The sequence below is a fragment of the Rhinolophus sinicus genome, linkage group LG01 (assembly GCF_036562045.2).
Source record: "Rhinolophus sinicus isolate RSC01 linkage group LG01, ASM3656204v1, whole genome shotgun sequence".
NCBI lineage: Eukaryota > Metazoa > Chordata > Mammalia > Chiroptera > Rhinolophidae > Rhinolophus > Rhinolophus sinicus.
In genome coordinates this window covers 718,772-738,406 of record NC_133751.1, presented here as the reverse complement: position 1 = coordinate 738,406, position 19,635 = coordinate 718,772, and the positions used below count along the sequence as shown (strand labels likewise).

Here is a 19,635-nt window from a genome sequence, read left to right as displayed (position 1 = left end):
AGGCAGTCTGTTTTCTGTCTGTGTCAGGTTGTTTTTTCCAACTCACGCTGTTACGCAGAGGACACCCAAATCTGTCCTGGCTTGGGGCTAGTGTTGTAATTGTGCAAATCTCGATCCGGTTTTCCCAGAGCCTGAAGGACCGTCCTCTGGAACTCAGGCCTATAAACGAGGCCTTGTGAGCTGGGCCTCTCCCCTAGGCTTCGGTGTTGTCCAGATTCATCCTCCTGGCTGCAGTTCTGGGGATGAACCTTGTCTGGGGTTCAATCACCCGGTCTGTGCTGCAGTCTGTGGGCCCCCTGCCAGGGAGCCAGAGACAAGCCGTGCGTTTGGGCCACCAAGACCTCCATTCGGAGGGCTGCAGCGGGGATCTGGGAATCCCTGAGGCTTGGCTCAGTACAGGCATCCAGCTTCTTATAGGGCGCCTGTGGCCGCTTCTGCAGGTGGGGAGGGAGGGAGCTGTTAGGAGCACTGAGCTGGTGGGAACAGAAATGGCTCTGCTTCCTTTAGCAGTCTTGGTTGAGTCCTGCAGTGTCTTCCCGTGGGATTCCCCCGGGAGGGAGGGGGGGGGTGTGACGAGCAAGAACAGAGCTCATCTGCAGTGGATGGTGCCCAGGGGAAGTGGTAGCTTTGGAAGGACTTGGATTTCATTTGCACATCTTGAGAGCTTTCCACACTTCCTTAGATGGAGGTGAAGGGCAGCCCAACATAGGGAAGCCAAGACGGCCTCGGCCTCTGTGCGGGGCCTGGCTGGACCCAGCTGGGCATGTTTGACACAGGGGACTCCGGGCTCCGACAGCTGGTTGGTGGTGCAGCCCACGCCGGGCCCAGCTCAGGACTGATCTTCGACTACACCGAGACAGGAAATTAAGAGACAAAAATAACAGAACTTGGTTGAAGCTTGTACTTACTTGGAGGTCTTTTTATTCTTTGGAACACTGAATTGGTTATTTGCTTTTCACAGTTTTTCCCCGTCTGTTGCAGTAAGGTAACAGCTTTCACTAGAGAATTGGAAAATTCAGAAAGTATGAAACAGGACTTCGAAACTCACCTAGAGTGAGTAGGGACGGAACATGCAGAGCTCCCTGACCAGGCTCCTCGTCAGGGGCCTTCCCGCTGTGTCCTCCTTGGTGACGCCTCAGCCCACAGCCTGCACGTCACAGGCAGCCCTGTGCTCACATTCTCACAAACGCCGGGGCTCCTTCCTGTGGTTGAGTCTGCTGGGCACAGTCATAGCACGGTTCCCCAAGAGACCACACAGCCCCATGGACTGGCTGCGGGCCTTGGGATGGCCTCCAGCCCCTGCCAACCCAGCCACACCTCCCTTGGGGCGGGGGGTTGCTTTATCTGAGGCCATTCTGGTACATCTGGTCTCCCTTTCTCAGATCCCAGTCTCAGCTGATGACCACGGGCTCATCCCTCTCCCTTGGAGCTTCCAGGGTGGCCCCCTGCTTGCTCAGGGACTTGCTTCTGCTCCTGTGCTATCTCTCCTGGGCCTCAGTTTCTTCTCCCTGACAAATCGCTTCTGTTAGCATCCAAGTTGACTCAATAGTTCTCATCTTAAAAAATTCCTCCCTTGATATTCCGCCAAAATGGCAGATTAAATTCACCGTGACCTTGCTTCTTTAAAAACCCACAAGCCACTAAGGTTGAGAGATGACGGGATTTGGGAAGCACACAAACAAGCAGGGGACCTTGCAGATCTGAAACACGGAAAGCGAAGAGGTGTGTGTGTGTGTGTGGGGGGGAAGGCAAATGCATTGCAGCCGGCCTTGCCCCCACGTCTCAGGAATGATACTACCATATATCTCTGAAATTGGGGCGGGGGAGGCAGTAAAGATGGGCTGAAACAGGAAATGGGTGGAAAGCCTGTTGACAAGTAGTCATCTGCCCAGCTCCCCTCCCTGCCAGCCTGCAGCCCTTTCTGCAGCCTGGCTGAAGACTGCAGGTTCCTCCCCTGTGGGGGTGGGGGGACCAGGAACCTGCTGGCACAGCAGAGGGAACTGTCCTAAACAGGAAGTAGGGCCAGCCCCTGCCCTGTTGGTCCCAGAGCACTGGAAGCCTGGGATGGACCTTGGATGTGAGTGGAGGGTGCCGGCCTGGGAGCAGGGAGAAGTGGCCCAGGAGGGGCTCCTGGGCTGTTCCCTGCTGTGTTTGGGGGATCCCTGCCGTAAGCACGAAGCCTGCAGAGCGCTCAGAACACACTGACCTGGAGCTGGTCCTGCTCTGAGAAGGGGGTGCAGCAGGAGGAACGAATCGGGTCCCAGAGCTCTGCGTGCACCCGACACTGGTGGACGGAAGGAGGGAAGCGTTAACACTGAGAGGACCAGAGAGGGCAGGGCAGGGGCGGGGCTGGGAGGGGAACGTCGGCTGTCATAGGAGGAGGTTAGCCAGTGATGAGAACGGAGGGCTGGGGAGGCGAGAGAGAGCACCGCGAACCTGGGAATTAGAAATGTGCAGATAAAGAGCAAAGAGGGTGAAAGAACCCGTAGAGCTGCCTGTGGGAGGGGACCCTGTTTCCACCCTAAGCTCGTGGAATTCTTTGATTTTTAAAACGTACATTGATGATTTTCTTAAAAATAAAATGAAGAGGTTATATAGCAAATACTGTTTTATAAAAAAATAAAATTATGAAAGCAGGGCCCCTTCAGCCATGGCCAAGCTGGGCCGTGTGGCCATCTGGTCCTTTCCAGAGGGGCATCCTTCGCACCACTTGGCCAGCTCGGTGGCCTCTGCCCTCCCTCCCCAAATTTGTGGGAAGTGTCCCCCCCTCAGCTCGAGAACTCTGTAGCTTTAGTCCATAGAGCGACCCCTTCCTGTGGTGTGTTCTTTCTCAGGTACCCCAGGTTTGTTGTGTCACCTCCTCCTGCATGCGTCCCCCTTGCCCCCCAGTGTGATTCGCTCCGCCACTGCCACAGCCCACCCTGCTGTATGGCTGACTGGTGCAGGGGACTCCGGGGACCATGGCACGGCTGCAGACATTTCGGTCTGTTTCACTCCAGCCTGTGTCAGGGAGTAAGATGCCTACACACTTCTGTGCCCTGCTTTTAAACTGCATGCTGTGCTGCAAAATGTTCCATGTTCCCCGGGTGAAAATAGAATACCATTGTCTAAAGGTTGCATAGTTTCCACTGTATGGATGTAGGTATTTATTAAATCATTCCTTTTTTGTTTTGTAATTTGTGTTTTTCTCAGCTCTGTTGCTAATGTGGGTAGTAGAGAGGCGGGCGGCCTCGTGCAGAAGTCAGCCTCGTCTCCGTGAGGCGGAAGCAGTGTCGTCCGTGTGGAGTTCCTGGGTCAGAGCACGTGGCTGTTCTAGAAGAGGCATAATGTGTAACTGCCAGACTGACCTCACGATGGCCGGCTGAGACCAGAGGAGGTGCCTGTGTTCTGTATCCCCGAGAGCACTGCAAACAGAGCAGTGGACAGCTTGCCTTAGAGTTAGTCTTTTCCTCACTTGTAAAACAGTCGAGTTTTATTGAACACGTTATGCTTTTAATTCCGTGGCATGTATTTTCCCCAGTCGACTCATTCACCTTTTAATCTGATGTTGGCGTTTGGGGCAGTTATATCAATATTTTCCTTTGTGATGTCCTCTTCTGGGTGTTCACCTGCAGAAACCTTCCCCGTCCTGAAATATGGGTAGTCGCTTACATTTCCTTTTCTGCTTTAACTTTTTGCATTGACCTGTGTAATCCATTTAGGATTTATTAATAATTTGATATATACTATTAGGTGAAGGTGTAAGTTATTTTTTTCTTCTAATCATTAAAAACACTATTTATTTAAAAATACTTTATTTTCCCAATGACTTGTGCTGCTACTTTTATCCTCTATGGGCATCTTACATGAAAATATTGTATATATAGTGTCTGTTTCTAAATTCTCTAATTGATCTGTTTCTTCTTGTGCTGGTACAACTATTTTAATTATTTTAGTTTTATGTTATATTTATTTGCTAACCTAATTATTTAAAAAATATTTTGGCTATTCTTGGCTACTCATTTTCTAGATGAAATTTAGAATGATTTTCAAGTTAAAAAAGTTAATCAGACTGCAGTTTCATTTCAGATGGATCAGATTTATAATTTAAATTGTAAACAGCTGAAATTTTAACAATATAAATTTTTAGTATAGAAAGATACTATTTCTCCATTTAGTATGTTATTAGCTTTCAGTTACATTTTATAGCTTTCATGCTATAGGTACATTTTCTCTTTTGAACTCATTTGCTACTTATTTATGTTATCTGGTTACTGTAATTGGGACTTTCCCCATTACATTTCTTAAATATTTAAGAGTGTGTACAGGACAGCTGTCAATTTTTATGCATTTGGACGTGCCTGCTGTTAAAATGCTTTTAGTTGCTGTAGGTTTCTAGTTGGGTTTTGACTTCTGCACTTGACCCAAATGCTTTCACCAGGAAGCGTGCTTGCTGTCTGGTGAGCGCTCTTCTTCAAGTAACAGAAGTCGTCTTCTAGCGCTAGTCTCTTAAGTTGTTTGAGTTTTTTACTAAAGGAGTTCATTGCTGCTATTCCAATAGTCACGTGATTTTCTCCTTTCATCTCCTAATAGAGAATTCCCTTGATGAAATTCCAAGTGTTGATTCTTGGAATAAATCCTATTAGTTCTTCATTGATACTTTTTAATAGTCTTCCAATTGTAATACCCTCCCAATATTTCATTTGAACTAGGATAAGGGTTAGTAATAGAATTAGGGCTGGAGGTCAGGTTAGTGCCAGGGTGGGGTTAGTGTGAGGGGTAGGGTTAGGGATGAGGTGATACTGCCCTATACGTTCATTTGTTCCCCTAATTTTTAATTTATTTCGGTGTCATGTAAATGATAGCATGCTTCCATAACATAATTTGAGAAACTTTCCCTATTTTTCTATCCTTTGTTTAACACATTTTTTATCTTCTGTTTGGGAAAGCAAATATTGTTGGTCTAACATATGATGGAATTGCTCTATCAAAGCCTCTAAGCCTGGAGCCTACTTTGGAGACTGAGTTTTGATGCCTGTGCAGTTTCTATCATGGGTATTGATCTTACCCATCGATCTTTTCCCCTTAGAAAATAGTCCATTTCAGGGATGTTTTCAGGTCCATGGGTACAGATGTTGTGCTCTTACACTATTTCAGTCTTTTCCTTCTCTCTTGTGTTCTCTTCATTTCTAATACTTAGTTTATCTTTTTAGTCAGATTATCAAATTTGTCTTCATTTTGCACTTAGTTATGTTTTGTTGTTTAATAGCTGTTAGTCATATTGATTATAATTTTGTGTACAGTTAATTTGTCATCTAATGCGCATTGTGTTCTTTTCCTTCCTTCAGGGTTACGCTGGTATCTCTCTAGTCTCTTGAATTGTTCTTTGGGACATTTTAACTTGTTTTCTAATGAATGCACCTGACTCTCAATTTTCTTTTAAAGAACTTTAAACTCTACCTGTTGGTTTTGGTGTGACCTGTTCTCATTCAGCTGCTTGTCATTGCCAGTCTTTGTTCTAAAATTTTCTACGTGATTCTTCCTCTGTTGAGGAAGACTATGCTTTCTTTTGTTGTTAAGTTACCGCTCTTAAAGCTTCACATTCAGAGAACGTGGCCTGTCTGGCTCAGTGAGGGTGAGCACAGGGAGCCCGTGAAGCTGTGCTTGTCAAGTAGGAGCAGTGACCCAAGCTTGGCCAGGGGCTGGGGGCCTGCAGAGGAGGACACTGTATCAGTCACGGGGGTGAGGGTGGTTCGAGAGTGACACCCAGGGAGTGTCACACCTGGGCCCCTGGGAGATGGTAAGAATGCATGCAGTGGGAAGCGATCTGCAGTTTGGGAGCAGATTCACTTCTGTGTGGGGTCTCAGGGAGCGTGTCCCAGGGGCTTTTGGATCCCTGCACGGAGCGGGGGCGGGGGTAGCTAAAGACCCGAAGAGATGCATGTGCCGAGAGCATAGCCGTGGCGCGGGGCTGCACCAGGGAGAGGTTAAGCTCCCGAAACACGGTGGTTTTCATTGGATTAAGTTTGTCTCTTGGGCATACAGCCCTGGCTCTGGGTGGCCTGCCATTCTGTGTGGTTCTGACAGTCTGTTGGCATGACCTCTGATAGACCAAATGCACATGCATTTCCTGTGGAAGCGGAGATGGCACATGGAGAGCAAACAACAGCAGTTCAAGCCAACTTGTATCATGGTACACAGACCACTGCCACCAGCTGTGTTACACAGACCACTGCCCGCCAGCCGTGTTACACAGACCACTGCCACCAACTGTGTTACACAGACCACTGCCACCAACTGTGTTACACAGACCACTGCCACCGACCGTGTTACACAGACCACTGCCACCAACTGTGTTACACAGACCACTGCCACCAGCTGTGTTACACAGACCACTGCCACCAGCCGTGTTACACAGACCACTGCCACCAGCCGTGTTACACAGACCACTGCCACCAGCCGTGTTACACAGACCACTGCCACCAACCGTGTTACACAGACCACTGCCACCGACCGTGTTACACAGACCACTGCCACCAGCCGTGTTACACAGACCACTGCCACCAACTGTGTTACACAGACCACTGCCACCGACCGTGTTACACAGACCACTGCCACCAGCCGTGTTACACAGACCACTGCCACCAACCGTGTTACACAGACCACTGCCACCAACTGTTACACAGACCACTGCCACCAGCCGTGTTACACAGACCACTGCCACCAGCCGTGTTACACAGACCACTGCCACCGACCGTGTTACACAGACCACTGCCCGCCAGCCGTGTTACACAGACCACTGCCACCAACTGTGTTACACAGACCACTGCCCGCCAGCCGTGTTACACAGACCACTGCCACCGACCGTGTTACACAGACCACTGCCACCAACTGTGTTACACAGACCACTGCCCGCCAGCCGTGTTACACAGACCACTGCCACCAACTGTGTTACACAGACCACTGCCACCAACTGTGTTACACAGACCACTGCCACCGACCGTGTTACACAGACCACTGCCACCGACCGTGTTACACAGACCACTGCCACCAACCGTGTTACACAGACCACTGCCACCAACTGTGTTACACAGACCACTGCCACCAGCCGTGTTACACAGACCACTGCCCGCCAGCCGTGTTACACAGACCACTGCCACCAGCCGTGTTACACAGACCACTGCCACCAGCCGTGTTACGCAGACCACTGCCACCGACCGTGTTACACAGACCACTGCCACCGACCGTGTTACACAGACCACTGCCACCAACTGTGTTACACAGACCACTGCCACCAACTGTGTTACACAGACCACTGCCACCAGCCGTGTTACACAGACCACTGCCACCAGCCGTGTTACACAGACCACTGCCACCAGCCGTGTTACACAGACCACTGCCACCAACCGTGTTACACAAACCACTGCCACCAACCGTGTTACACAGACCACTGCCCGCCAACCGAGTTACACAGACCACTGCCCGCCAGCCGTGTTACACAGACCACTGCCACCGACCGTGTTACACAGACCACTGCCACCGACCGTGTTACACAGACCACTGCCCACCGACCGAGTTACACAGACCACTGCCCACCGACCGTGTTACACAGACCACTGCCACCGACCGTGTTACACAGACCACTGCCACCGACCGTGTTACACAGACCACTGCCCACCGACCGTGTTACACAGACCACTGCCCACCGACCGTGTTACACAGACCACTGCCACCGACCGTGTTACACAGACCACTGCCACCGACCGTGTTACACAGACCCCTGCCACCCACTGTGTTACACAGACCACTGCCACCGACCGTGTTACACAGACCACTGCCACCGACCGTGTTACACAGACCACTGCCACCGACCGTGTTACACAGACCACTGCCCACCGACCGTGTTACACAGACCACTGCCCACCGACCGTGTTACACAGACCACTGCCACCGACCGTGTTACACAGACCACTGCCACCGACCGTGTTACACAGACCACTGCCCACCGACCGAGTTACACAGACCACTGCCCACTGACCGTGTTACACAGACCACTGCCACCGACCGTGTTACACAGACCACTGCCACCGACCGTGTTACACAGACCACTGCCCACCGACTGTGTTACACAGACCACTGCCACCGACTGTGTTCACTGCTACCAACCATGTTACACAGACCACTGCCACCAACCATGTTACACAGACCACTGCCACCAACCATGTTACACAGACCACTGCATGCTGATGCCGTTACACAGACCACTGCTATCAACTGTGTTACACAGGCCACTGCTCACCGACGGTGTTACGTAAGACCGTTGTATAACAATATGTGGCATGGTGGCCCCTGGCTTCCCTGTGGCTGGGCCATGCCATCTCCTGGGTGGCCCTGTGCTCAGTCACTGCTGTTGTCATGAAGGAGGGAGAAGGGATTTGGGGACAGCTAGCTGTCTCCCACAGGCACCGATGAGGCATGCAAAGCTTGTCGCTGTACTTCAGGGCGAGGGAGGGGATGAGCGGGTGGGCTGTTGTTTGAAAGGTAGGGGTGGAGGTAGGTGTTACACATGCTGCTGGGCCAGGATGTCCAGCCTGGCCCAGGCAGTGACAGATTTGGGGTGACACTGCTTGTGCCACCTGAGGGAGCATTGCCAGGGCCCTGGCCTTCTTCCAGCATCTTACTGGCAGCAGTTCTGGCATCTCACTGTCCCCCCTGCCCCCCAGGATACCATCTCATTGTTACAATGTGGGCCCAGGACTAGGAAGAAGAGTAAAGGTGTAGAGGTTGTGGCCTCAGGAGAGGAGGACATTTTTACGTCCTCTGCATAGAGCGATGGTGACGTGGAGGTGGCATTGGCGCCCTCCTGAAGTTCGGCCGTCTCACCCTTCATTATATATTGTGTTTACTGTGGGCCTAGGCCCCCGCTGTGGAGCTCCGAGAGAGCCGAGCGCCCAGCTGCCCTGGCCACACCGTGCCGCAGGGCCCACAGCACCCGGCCCTTCAGCCCTCCTCCTCCAGCTCTCCCGAGGTGAGTGACATTTGTTACGGGCATTCGTCTTTCTTTGTCTCTTCCCTTTCGTGGGGGCATGGGAGCGTGCTGTGCTCCCAGAGGTTTAGACCGTCCTGCAGCCTGGCAGGAAGGGGCTGGTCGCTTCCCCACCACAACTCATTCTGTCCTCCCCTGCTGCCGCTGCCAGGCTGTCTGGTGGCCCCACATGCAGAGACAGTGATGGATCTGAGAACTGCGTCACTGCTCTCTGGTGACCAGGGATGGTGTGTGGGGGTGGGGAATGCGTCCCCTCCTGGAGACAGTCAGACAAGCCACAGCCAGCCTGTCTGTGCACTGCCAGTCAGGACCAGTGACTGCAGCAGAGCGGTCGGGGCGCCCCGGCCTAGACGGCTGTGAGCCACCTCACGTCCTCCCTGGGCTGTGTCACGGGTCCAGGATGCGTTGCGTCTGCCTGAGCCAACTCAGTAGTCTGCTAACGTGAGGCCTCCGTTTCTTTCTCCGGAAGTCCAGTGGCACTTCCGGTTGCACCATCCGATTAGTGTGTACCTTGTGCCACCTTGGGTCCTGCTGTTTGTATTGTGGAGGCTGCCTCATCTTGGGTATGAGGGCAACAGTGACACTCCAGCCACGCCGAGGTCGAAAGGGGCGTTCGGTGTGGGCCGTGACCTTTCCAGCGCTCGGGCTGTTTCGCTCTTTCAGGACACAAGACACCAACCCTACAGCTTCATTCACCCCGGAACTGAGGAAATGTGACCGCTTTGACCACCTCGTGAGCCGCTTACCCCACCGAATCTATGGCCCCGTGTTTGCAAGGCCTGGCCTCAGCCCAGGGCCAGCAGCGCTGGTCGCAGCTGGAGCGCTGCTGTCGTCACCAGCCCCTTGTATGCATTTGGCAGAGAATGAACAGAAATCATGGGAGAACTTTCTGGTATGAGCCCCTGCGGAACCAGCGGGTCCAGAGCTGCATTCTGCCTCTGGCTCTTGCCCAGTCACCCAGAAACCTTGGCGCGGTCCTTCCTGTGTGCTGCTTCCCCATCTGAGACTGGGTCTCCTGACTGTCCTGCGCCATGAGGGCAGGCTCCTGTGTAAGCTCCTGGAGGGCCGGGCGTTGGGGTGTTTCCAGGAGTAAGTGTGTGGCCCTCTGGGAAGACAGTTTCCCGTTGCTGTGTGTCCCAGCCCCATTCCTCACCCCGTCCCACAGTTCCAGGGTCTTCGATGAGCCTGCTTTATCACAAAGGAACTTGAAGTCAGTAACCAGAGCAGAGTCAAGTCTGGAGCTCCCGCCTGCACTGCTCTTAGCTCCTTCGCTTCCTTCCTATTACATTGTACCAAGTTCAGATTTCAAGTGCTCGAGGCCAAATTCCCTTCCAGGAAACCGGATCACGTTCCATGTTCTCAGCAGTTCCGCAGAGGGCCTGTTTCCGCGTGCCCAGGGTAACAGCGTGCATCGTCACAACGTGCTTTTTCCCTTCTCCAGGTTGAGAAGGGAGGGAAGTGCAGTAAGACGAGGACTGGAGGTGTCCGTTGGCTTTGGCGGGCTGCGCGCGAGCCCCGTTCAGTGTTGCCGGAAGACAGCGGGCTGCGCGGGCCTGTGGGGCCATTCTGCTCACGGGTGTGAACGTGGGGGTCTGGCACAGAGCTGCGGTTTTTGCGCAGTAGGAGCAATGTGAGCATGTTTAGGACCGGAAGAGGCTAAGTTAGCAAAGAGACAGAGGTTGACGAGTGAAGCGACCGAGTGTGGGACACACTTGGACATCGGTGTCCGAGGAGCACGCAGGGTTTGGAGCAGAGGACGCAGCCTGCTGTGCACTGAGCTGGGCCCTTCTCCTGTTCTTCTGTCCTCGTTGACCCACGCGCACTCTGCCCTCCGTGTCTCCTGCTCAGTGGTGGGCGTCCGGGGTGGGGGGTGGCCTGCAGTGGCCCGTGCCTTTGGTCTCCTTCAGTCTGGACCATGTTCGCAGCCTTTCTGTCACTTTTATGACATCGATATTGTGAAGAATACGGTCCCTCCCTTCCATCGGTTCCTCATGCTGAGGTCCCAGTTGTGCGTTCCTGGCTGGACCCGCCGTGTGTGTGTGTGTGTGTGTGTGTGTGTGTGTGTGTGTGTGAGAGAGAGAGAGAGAGAGAGAGAGAGAGAGAGAGAGAGACGGGCCTCCTCAGGGCCTCATGTCGGGACACACAGAACGGCCGTCTGCCTGTTGGGGACGTGGAGCTGTTCTCTCGGCCAAGGACACGCCCAGCCGCCCCAGGATCCTCGCTGCTTTTCCCGGCAGTTAATAAGCAGTTGGGGGGAAGGCCTTTTAAGAACATGCGATACCCTGCTTTTCAGGAAGCTGCTCCCACGTTTAGAACCCACCATCGACCTTTGCCTAGACCAGTCTTTCCTGTGCGGTCGCCAAGCAGCGGCGCCCAGCCCCAGCCCTGCACACATGCCTGTCAGCGCCTGGCACCTGCTATGAGCAGGTCCCCGCGCTTGTTTACTTATGTTATCACTGGGTTGCACGGACTCCTGGTGTTGACTTCACCACTCTTCTACTTTGTAATTCCTCACTCTCCTCAGTGGTTTTGGTGCTCACGTTGTCCCAGATCTGCGGGAGCCCTCCAGTGTGCCTCCTGGCCCTGTGTGGGTCCCTGTCACTTCGTTCCAGTCTAGGTCCTGCCTCAGTCTGTTTCGGCTGTGGTACTGAATGCCACAGACTGGGTGGCTTACCTGCAATGGACATTTCTTTCTCTGCGTTGTGCGGGCTGGCAGGCCACCATCGGGGCGCCAGCAGGGGGCATCTGGCAAGGGCCCGCTTCCTAGCTTGCGGATAGATGGCCGCCTTCTCCCCTAGCCCTCCCGTGGTGCAGAGAGCCAAAGCTCTGTGGGTCCCTTTCCTAAGGGCAGAGCCCCACCAGGAGGCCTCCAGCTTTGTGACCTAACCAGCTCCCAAAGGCCCTGCCCCCTAAAGCCATCGCATTGGGGGCTAGGTTTCAACACAGGAATTGGAGGGGGACGCAGACATTCAATTCATAGCACCCTTCTTTCCTCCTTCCCTCTCTCCCTTTCTTCCTTTTCTTCCCTCTTCCTGTTTTTTTAAAATTTTTATTTTTAACCTTTCCTGTATCATGTTTCCAGCTCATCTTGTACCTAACCTGCCCAGCTGTGGAATCAGCATTTCTTTGAAGAGTTCTGCTTCCTTATGGTATGGAAATATTATGAGACTCCAGAATCAGGGTACTTAGGTGTGCTGGTTGCTACCCTGGTGTCTTTGCTTCTAGCCCCTGTCCATGGTCAGAGGTGGGAAATCTGTGCGGTTCCCCTGCGTAGGTTCCCTGAGTTTGTCCAGTCAGTCCGTGAGGTGCGGGGCGCTTAAGCGGTGGGCCTTGATCTGCAGTTGCAAATGGCTGTGAGGACAGCCTGGCCTACATGTATTTCCCTGGTGTGTCTTCTGGGCGAACCCCCAGGATTCAGTGGGACATGCAGGTGTCATTTGCTAGGTATTTTCAGATGCCCTCTTAGCAGTTGTCCCCATTCCCACCACCAGCAACGCAGCTGCTTTCGCACTGCAGCCTCACCTGCCTCTGGAGTGTATTCTTAAGTCATCGGTTTTTGCCAAAATGACAGGAGAGGAGAGCAGGGGTAGCTCAGTGTGGTTTTAATTTGCATTTCTTTTTTTATGCATGAAATGGAATGTCTTTTCCTAGGTTTAGACATAGGTTTCTATCATTTTTCATGTCTTTTGCTTATTTTAATATAGGATTTTTGGTCTTTTGTTGCCTCAATTTTAAAAAGTTTGGTGTTTTTTTCTGTTCTGTTTTTTGTTTTGCATGTTAGGATTACTATTTCTTTTTCCTGTGACATATGCAAATATTTTCTTTGTTTTATTATTTGTCATAAATGTTTTTGCCATGCCAAACAGTTTTATTTTTTATAAAGTCAAATTTATCTGTCTTTTATTGCATCTGGATTATTTAGTCATGGTTAGATAGCTTTTTTCTACACTCAGATTAAAGAGAAAACCACTTATGTTTTGTCTTAGTACTTACGTAGTTGTAATGAATGACGAGCAGGGGAAAACAAAGGAGCACACACGCAAGTTTAAAAGGTTTCAATATGTATATATGTATGTGTGTGTGTGTGTGTGTGTGTGTGTGTGTGTGTATATATGTATATATGTATATATGTGTATATGTATATGTATATTTACTATTGATCAAAACTCACCTGGCTAAACATACAAAGTTAACAGGGTGCATCCAAAACCAGTAATAAATTCTATAGGATAGCAGCTATTACAGTAGGTGCCAAAAGCTCATCAAACCATGGGGAACAGCACTGAGCAGATCTCACCAGGCCGCAGCTGGTGATCAGGGTGCCCCCTGATGCTGCAAGCTGCATACAAGTTCCCAATAAAGGCAGTTAAGACTAAACTATACACATTAATAACTATGTTATGTCAGAGAAGCTCAGCAAACCGTGGGGAACAACACTGGAGAGGTTGGGAACCAGCCGGCCCTCACCAGGTCTGCGGCTGGAAGTCAGGGCGTCTCCTGGTGGTATAAGCTGCATGTTGTATACGAGTTTCCAAAATGTTAGACTGATGAAGAATCACCAGTGACAAATGACAAAATGACACTGCCAACTGAGGTCTGTTGTATATGTTTTCTCAGATGTTCCCCAGAGCCAAGCTCCTTGTCCCTGCCTCCCCCTCAGGGAATGGCCAGTCCCGGGAGGGTTTGGCAGTTACTGTGATAAAAATACTATTTATCCGGCTGAAGGGCCAGTTCATTCTGACAAACAGTGCGTACTGGTCTCGCCTGGGTCCATTGGCCTAAGGCCTTCCAAAGTCTGGCAACGTGCCTGTCACGTTACTCTGATATAACTTGGTTCCTTCTTCACCTCACCTGCTGATGGTGAAACAGACAGAAAGCAACATCATCCCATATTTCTCCTGCCGGGAATGAGATGAGGGAGAATTTTCTTAACCCTAACCCTAACCATCACCTCGCATGAGGGAAAAACAACAGCACCCCATGTGAGGGAACAAAAAGCTGACAAAAGTCAACATCAGCCAATGAAGGCGAATTTTATTAACCTAACATCTTTCTAGCCTAACATGTTTCCCACAATAGTTTAATTTTTTGTTTAATTTTTAACTAAAATTTTCAATGTTGATTTTTTTATTTTCCTATTTCATTAATTTCTGTTTTTATTTTTTCCTTTTGTTTTTCAGGGTTCATTTTGCTGGTCTTTTTCTAATTTATATTGGATGTTTGCTCGTTAATATTCAGCTTTCTTTTCATATAATAAGCATTGGAAGTTAAATATTTCCTTCTAATGTAGAGCTTGTTCAAGCGCACAAATTTAGATACCTAGTACTTTTATTATCCTTCACTCATAAATGTCTGTTTCCACTGTGATTTCTTTTTTGACTTAGGAGTTATTTAGGAGTTTCAGTTCCAAACACATCGAGTTTAAAAAACATTACATTAAAAATGTACTTATATTTATATGTACAGTATTTTCAAATATTTAATTTCTTGGTCACCACATTTTCTGCAAGGTGGTCTGTGTGTGTGGTTTTTGACAAGCAGGTGGATGGCTGTGCGGCCAAGCGTCCCTAACTGTTCTGTGGTTCAAAGTGGAACGTGCCCTCCTGGTTTGGAGTATAAACTCTTATGTGTGTAGGGACGCCTGGTAACCTTGTTTAAAGCTTTTCTGTCCTTACAGATATTTTTCTCTGATACATCGATCTCTGTGACAGTTGTTTTCAAACCAGCCTGTGCGATTGTGGATTTGTCTGTTTTCTTATATTGCTGTTCATTTGTGCCTTACATAAAATGTTGGGACTTTGTTTTTGGGTACATGTAAGTCTGGAATTGTTGTGTCTTGCTAATAAATTGAACCCTTTTATCTTATGTATTGTGGTCTGTATCTGTATGCTTTTTTGCCTTAAAGTAAAATTTTCTGATGTGTTTGCCCAGGATATATTTTTCTTCCCCTTTCTCTCAGTCTCTTTGTATCTGTAGGCTGTAGATGTATCTAATGGCATTTTGTTTTATCCTCTCTCACAGTTTTTGTCTTTGAAAGACTGGAGCGTTCAGTTTACTTCCATTTGCTTTGATCACATATAGATTTGGACTCCTTCCTACAGTCTTACTTTGGCCTTTCTGTTTAGCTCAACTTTCTTATGTTTATGTTTTCTCTTCTCATTTTTTGATTAACAAATGATTTTTTTCCTCATTTAGTTTTCTCCTTTGTTGTATAAACGTGGTTTCCGTTGTTTTCGTGTTAGTCAAACACGTAGACTCGCTTTATCGGTGTCTAGAGTCAGTATTTGGGCCATGTCCCAAATGATACCGTGTTTCACCGAAAATAAGACCTAGCCGGACAATCAGCTCTAATACGTCTTTTGGAGCAAAAATTAATATAAGACCTGGTATTATTTTACTATAAGACCGGGTACAATACAATACAATACAATACAATACAATACAGTAACAAATACAGTAACAAATACAGTAACAACAAATACAGTAACAACAAATACAGTAACAAATACAATACCTGGTCTTATATTAATTTTTGCTCCAAAAGACGCATTACAGCTGATTGTCTGGCTAGGTCTTTTTTGAGGGGAAACACGGTAGGAGAAGCTCCCGGTGCTGTATCCCTGGGTGTCGTCTGTGGCGTTTGGCTCCCACGGCTGTGGAGAAGCCGTCTTTCAGTCTAAATGATGTGCATTTCAAGGAATTTTTAGAACTCCTGTTACTTTTAAGATACCCGTTTCGCTGGTGCAGTTTTACCATGTGTCTAGGTCACCGCATTGTCTGTAGTTTTCTCTATATTTATCTTGCTTGGGATTCTTCATGTGTTTTTCGCATTGTTTATTGAGGAATGATTTATGTAGTATAAAATTCATTCTTTTTAGGGATATAATTTTATGAGTTTTGATAAACACGTGCAGATATTAGCTGTCAACAAATCATGATACAGAGTATTTCACCACCCCAGCCAAGTTCCCTCATGCCCCTTCTCCCTTGCCCTCGTGCCCCTGACGAACACCTCCTGACAATCCAGTTACTGTAACTGGATGCTGCTCCCTCAGAGTGTCCCGGACGTGGACTCACGGTGCAGGTGTGAGTCCGGCCTTCCCTTCCCTGTCATGCTTTGAGATGCACCCTATTGCAGCTGAGTGACATTTAACGAACGCACACAGTGGTTATTCATTTACCAATTGAAGAAAATATGGAGTTTTTACAGTTTTAGAGATTATAACTAAAACTGCTATAAGCTTTCCTCATTTTTCATAGATAAATACCTAGGATTGGTCCTTTCTAGATCATCTGATAAGTCTGTGTTTAATTCTGTAAGCAACTACCAAGTTTTACAAAGTGACGGCACGATTTGCACACCTGCCGTTTGCATGCCCGCCATTTGCATGCCCTCTGTTTGTGTGCTCCTCATTTGCATGCCCACTGGCACACCCACTGTCTGCATACCCACCAATTGCACGCCCAGAGCCATGTGTGAAATCCCATTGCTCTCAGAATGGCTAGCACTTGAGGTCAGTTGTAAAATTGTGTTCTTTCTGGTGGGTGTGCAGTGTCACCTTGTAGTTGCCCTTTGCATTTTCCTGATGACTAATGACATTGAACAGTTTTTCCTGTGTTTCTTTGCCATCTGTTTGTCTTGTTTGGTGAAACGTCTGTTCGAGTATTTTGCCTATTACAAGTTTTGTACTATCTGTGTTCTTATTGAGTTGTGAGTGTTTGTTATACACTTGGGATACCAGTCATTTATCAGATAAGTGTTTTTCAAATATGTTATCCTAGAGTGTGGCTTAAATATTAATTTTCTTAACAGTGTCTTTCAAAAAAGCAGAAGTGTTTACCCGTAATAAAGTAAAACTTGTCAATTTTTTTCTTTTATGGTTTGTGCTCTGTGTCCTAGCCAAGAATTCTACATTTTCTCCAAGTTCCCAAACATTATTTCCTATGTTTTCTTCTAGAAATTGGATAGTTTAGGTTTTACATTTTGGTCTCTGATCCGTTTATTTTGCCTCTGATCCATTTTGAGCAAATTCTTTACAATACACGTTATGGGGAACGTTCCCCTGTGGATGTAATTTCAACATTGTTTATTAAACGACCATTATTTTCCCATTGATTATTTTTGTTTCGTATTCAGTCAACCACATACGGCTGGGTCTCTTTCTGGGCTCATACGTTTATTTGCTCTGTATGCTTTTCTCACCAGTTCTGCAGGATTCGGGTTACTGTAGCTTTAGAATCAGCCTTGAAATGCGGTAGGATGAGTCCTGCAGTGTTGGTCTTCTTTTTCAAAATTGTTTTCCTGCTCTGAGTCCTTTTCTTTTCCATATAAAGGATAGAATCAGCATGTCAATTTCTACAAAAGACTTGGGTTTTGATTGAAATTGTGTTGGATCTTTATAGGTTAATTTGGGGGTAATTGGCATCTCTTTTGTTACTATTTGTATTGCTATCAAGTTCACATATCATAACATGTACTATTTTAAAGTGTAAAATTCAGTGGTTTTCAGTATGTTCACAGGCTTATACAACCATCACCACTATTTCCAGAACATTTTCATCACCTGAGAGGGAACCCCATACACATTTGCAGCCACCCCATTCCTCCCAAGCCCCAGCCGCTGGCAACCACTAATCTGCTTTCTGTCTCTCTGGATCTGCGTATTCGGGACATTTCACATAAATGGAATAATATAATACTTCACATTTCATGTCTGGCTTCTTTCACCTGGTATGTTTTCAGGTCCATCTCTATTATAGCATCTATCAGTCCTTCATTCCTTTTTTTGTGGCTGAGTAATAGTCAATTATATGTCTATGCCATGTTCTTTATCCATGTGTCAATTGGTGGGCGTTTGAGTTGTTTCCACTTTTTTTTTGGGAGGGGGAGGGAAACAGGACTTTATTGGGTAACAGTGTGTACTTCCAGGATTCTTTCCAAGTCAAGTTGTTGCCCTTTCAATCGTAGTTGTGGAGGGCGCAGCTCAACTCCAGGTCCAGTTGCCGTTGCTAGTTGCAGGGGGCGCAGCCCACCATCCCTTGCGGGAGTCAAACCGGCAACCTTGTGGCTGAGAGGACGTGCTCCAACCAACTGAGCCACCCGTCCGCCCCTTTTTCCACTTTTTGGCACTTATGAATATTCTTGTACAAGTTTTTGTACTAATATGTTTTAATTTATGTTGGGTTTATTCTTAGGAGTAGAGTTGTGGAATCATATGGTAAATCTGTGTTTCACTTTTTGAGGAAATGCCTAACTATTTTTCAAAGTGGCTGGAACATTTTCTATTCCCACCAGCAGTGTTTGGGTGTTCTGATTTCTCGGTATCACTTGCTGTTTTCTGGGTTGTTTTGGTTGTTATTTGTTTGTTTTGATTCTAGCTATGCTGGTAGTGGGTGGGAGGTGGTATTAGTGGGCATTTCTCTAATGACTAATGGTGCTGAGCTCTTTCCAGGTGCTTGTTGGCCGTTCCTGTGACTTCTCCGGAGGAACGTCTGTTCACATTCCTTGCTCACTTTTTAAATAGGATGTCTTTTTATTGTTGAGTTAAGGAATCTTTACATATTCTGGATACTAGACCCTTACACATATAATTGATATAAGCTTTCTTCCATTATTTGGATTATCTATTCACTTTCTTGGTAGCATGCTATTTGACATAGAAAAAGTTAATTTTTATGAAGCCTGATCTATGTTTTCTGTGGTTTCTTGTGCTTAAGAAATGGTTGCCGTATCTAGTGTCATGAAGCTTTTGTCCCATATTGACGCTAAGAGATTTATCGGCTTAGCTCTTACATTTAGGTCTGTGACCCATTTTGAGTTAAGTTTTGTATATGGTCTGAATTAAGGGTCCAAGTCCATTCTCTTGCATGTGGACGTCAAGCTCTCCCAGCACCATTTGTTAGAAACCTGTTCTTTTCCCATTGAATGGTCTTGGCAACCTAGTTGAAATTCCCTTGACCACAGTTGTATGGGTTTATTTCTGGACTCTCAGTTCTCTATCTGTATGAATATCCTTAGCTAGTATCACACAGTCTAAAATGCCATAGATTTTGTAATAGGATTTGAAATTGGCAAGTGTGAGACCTTCAACGTGGTTCTTCTTTTTCAAGATTGTTTTGGCTTTTTTTTTTTTTGCAATTCCATGTGAATTTTAGGATCACCTTGCCCATTTATATAAAAAAGAGCAGATAGACATTTGACAATGATTGCCTTGAATCTGTAGGTAAATTTGGGAAATATTGCCTTGTTAAAAATATGAAGTCGTTCAGTCTAGGACCGCAGGATGTCTTTACATTTATTAAGGTCGTCAATAATTTCTTTCAATGATATTTTGTAGTTTTCCAGTGCAAGTCATGCATTTTTGTGAAACTTATTCCTAAGTATTTTATTATTTTCCCTGCTATTGTAAATGTAATTGTTTTCTTAATTTCAGTTTGAATTTTTCTTGTTATTGTGTCTAAATGCAACTGATTTTTGTATATTGATCTTGTATCTTGCCACCTTACTAAACTTATTAGCTCTGGTATTTATTTATTTATTGCAGATTCCAATCCATATGCTCTTCATTACTTTTGCTTCCTTTATCGCATTTACCCAGTACGATGGTGAT

General features: G+C 47.6%; 1 protein-coding gene across 20 annotated transcripts in view; it reads left to right on the top strand.

Moving 5' to 3' along the window:
- The window catches only part of PCBP3 (poly(rC) binding protein 3), a 192,979-nt gene that overhangs the window by 66,585 nt on the left and 106,759 nt on the right, over positions 1-19,635 (top strand). For 4 of the 20 annotated variants that reach the window (XM_074321655.1, XM_074321464.1, XM_074321563.1 and 1 more), the window contains one exon: positions 3,193-3,437. The exons of the other annotated variants lie outside the window; for them this stretch is intronic. The gene's annotated coding sequence lies outside the window, so the exon portion shown is untranslated. The remainder of the gene's footprint in view (positions 1-3,192; positions 3,438-19,635) is intronic. 20 annotated transcript variants of the gene reach the window in all.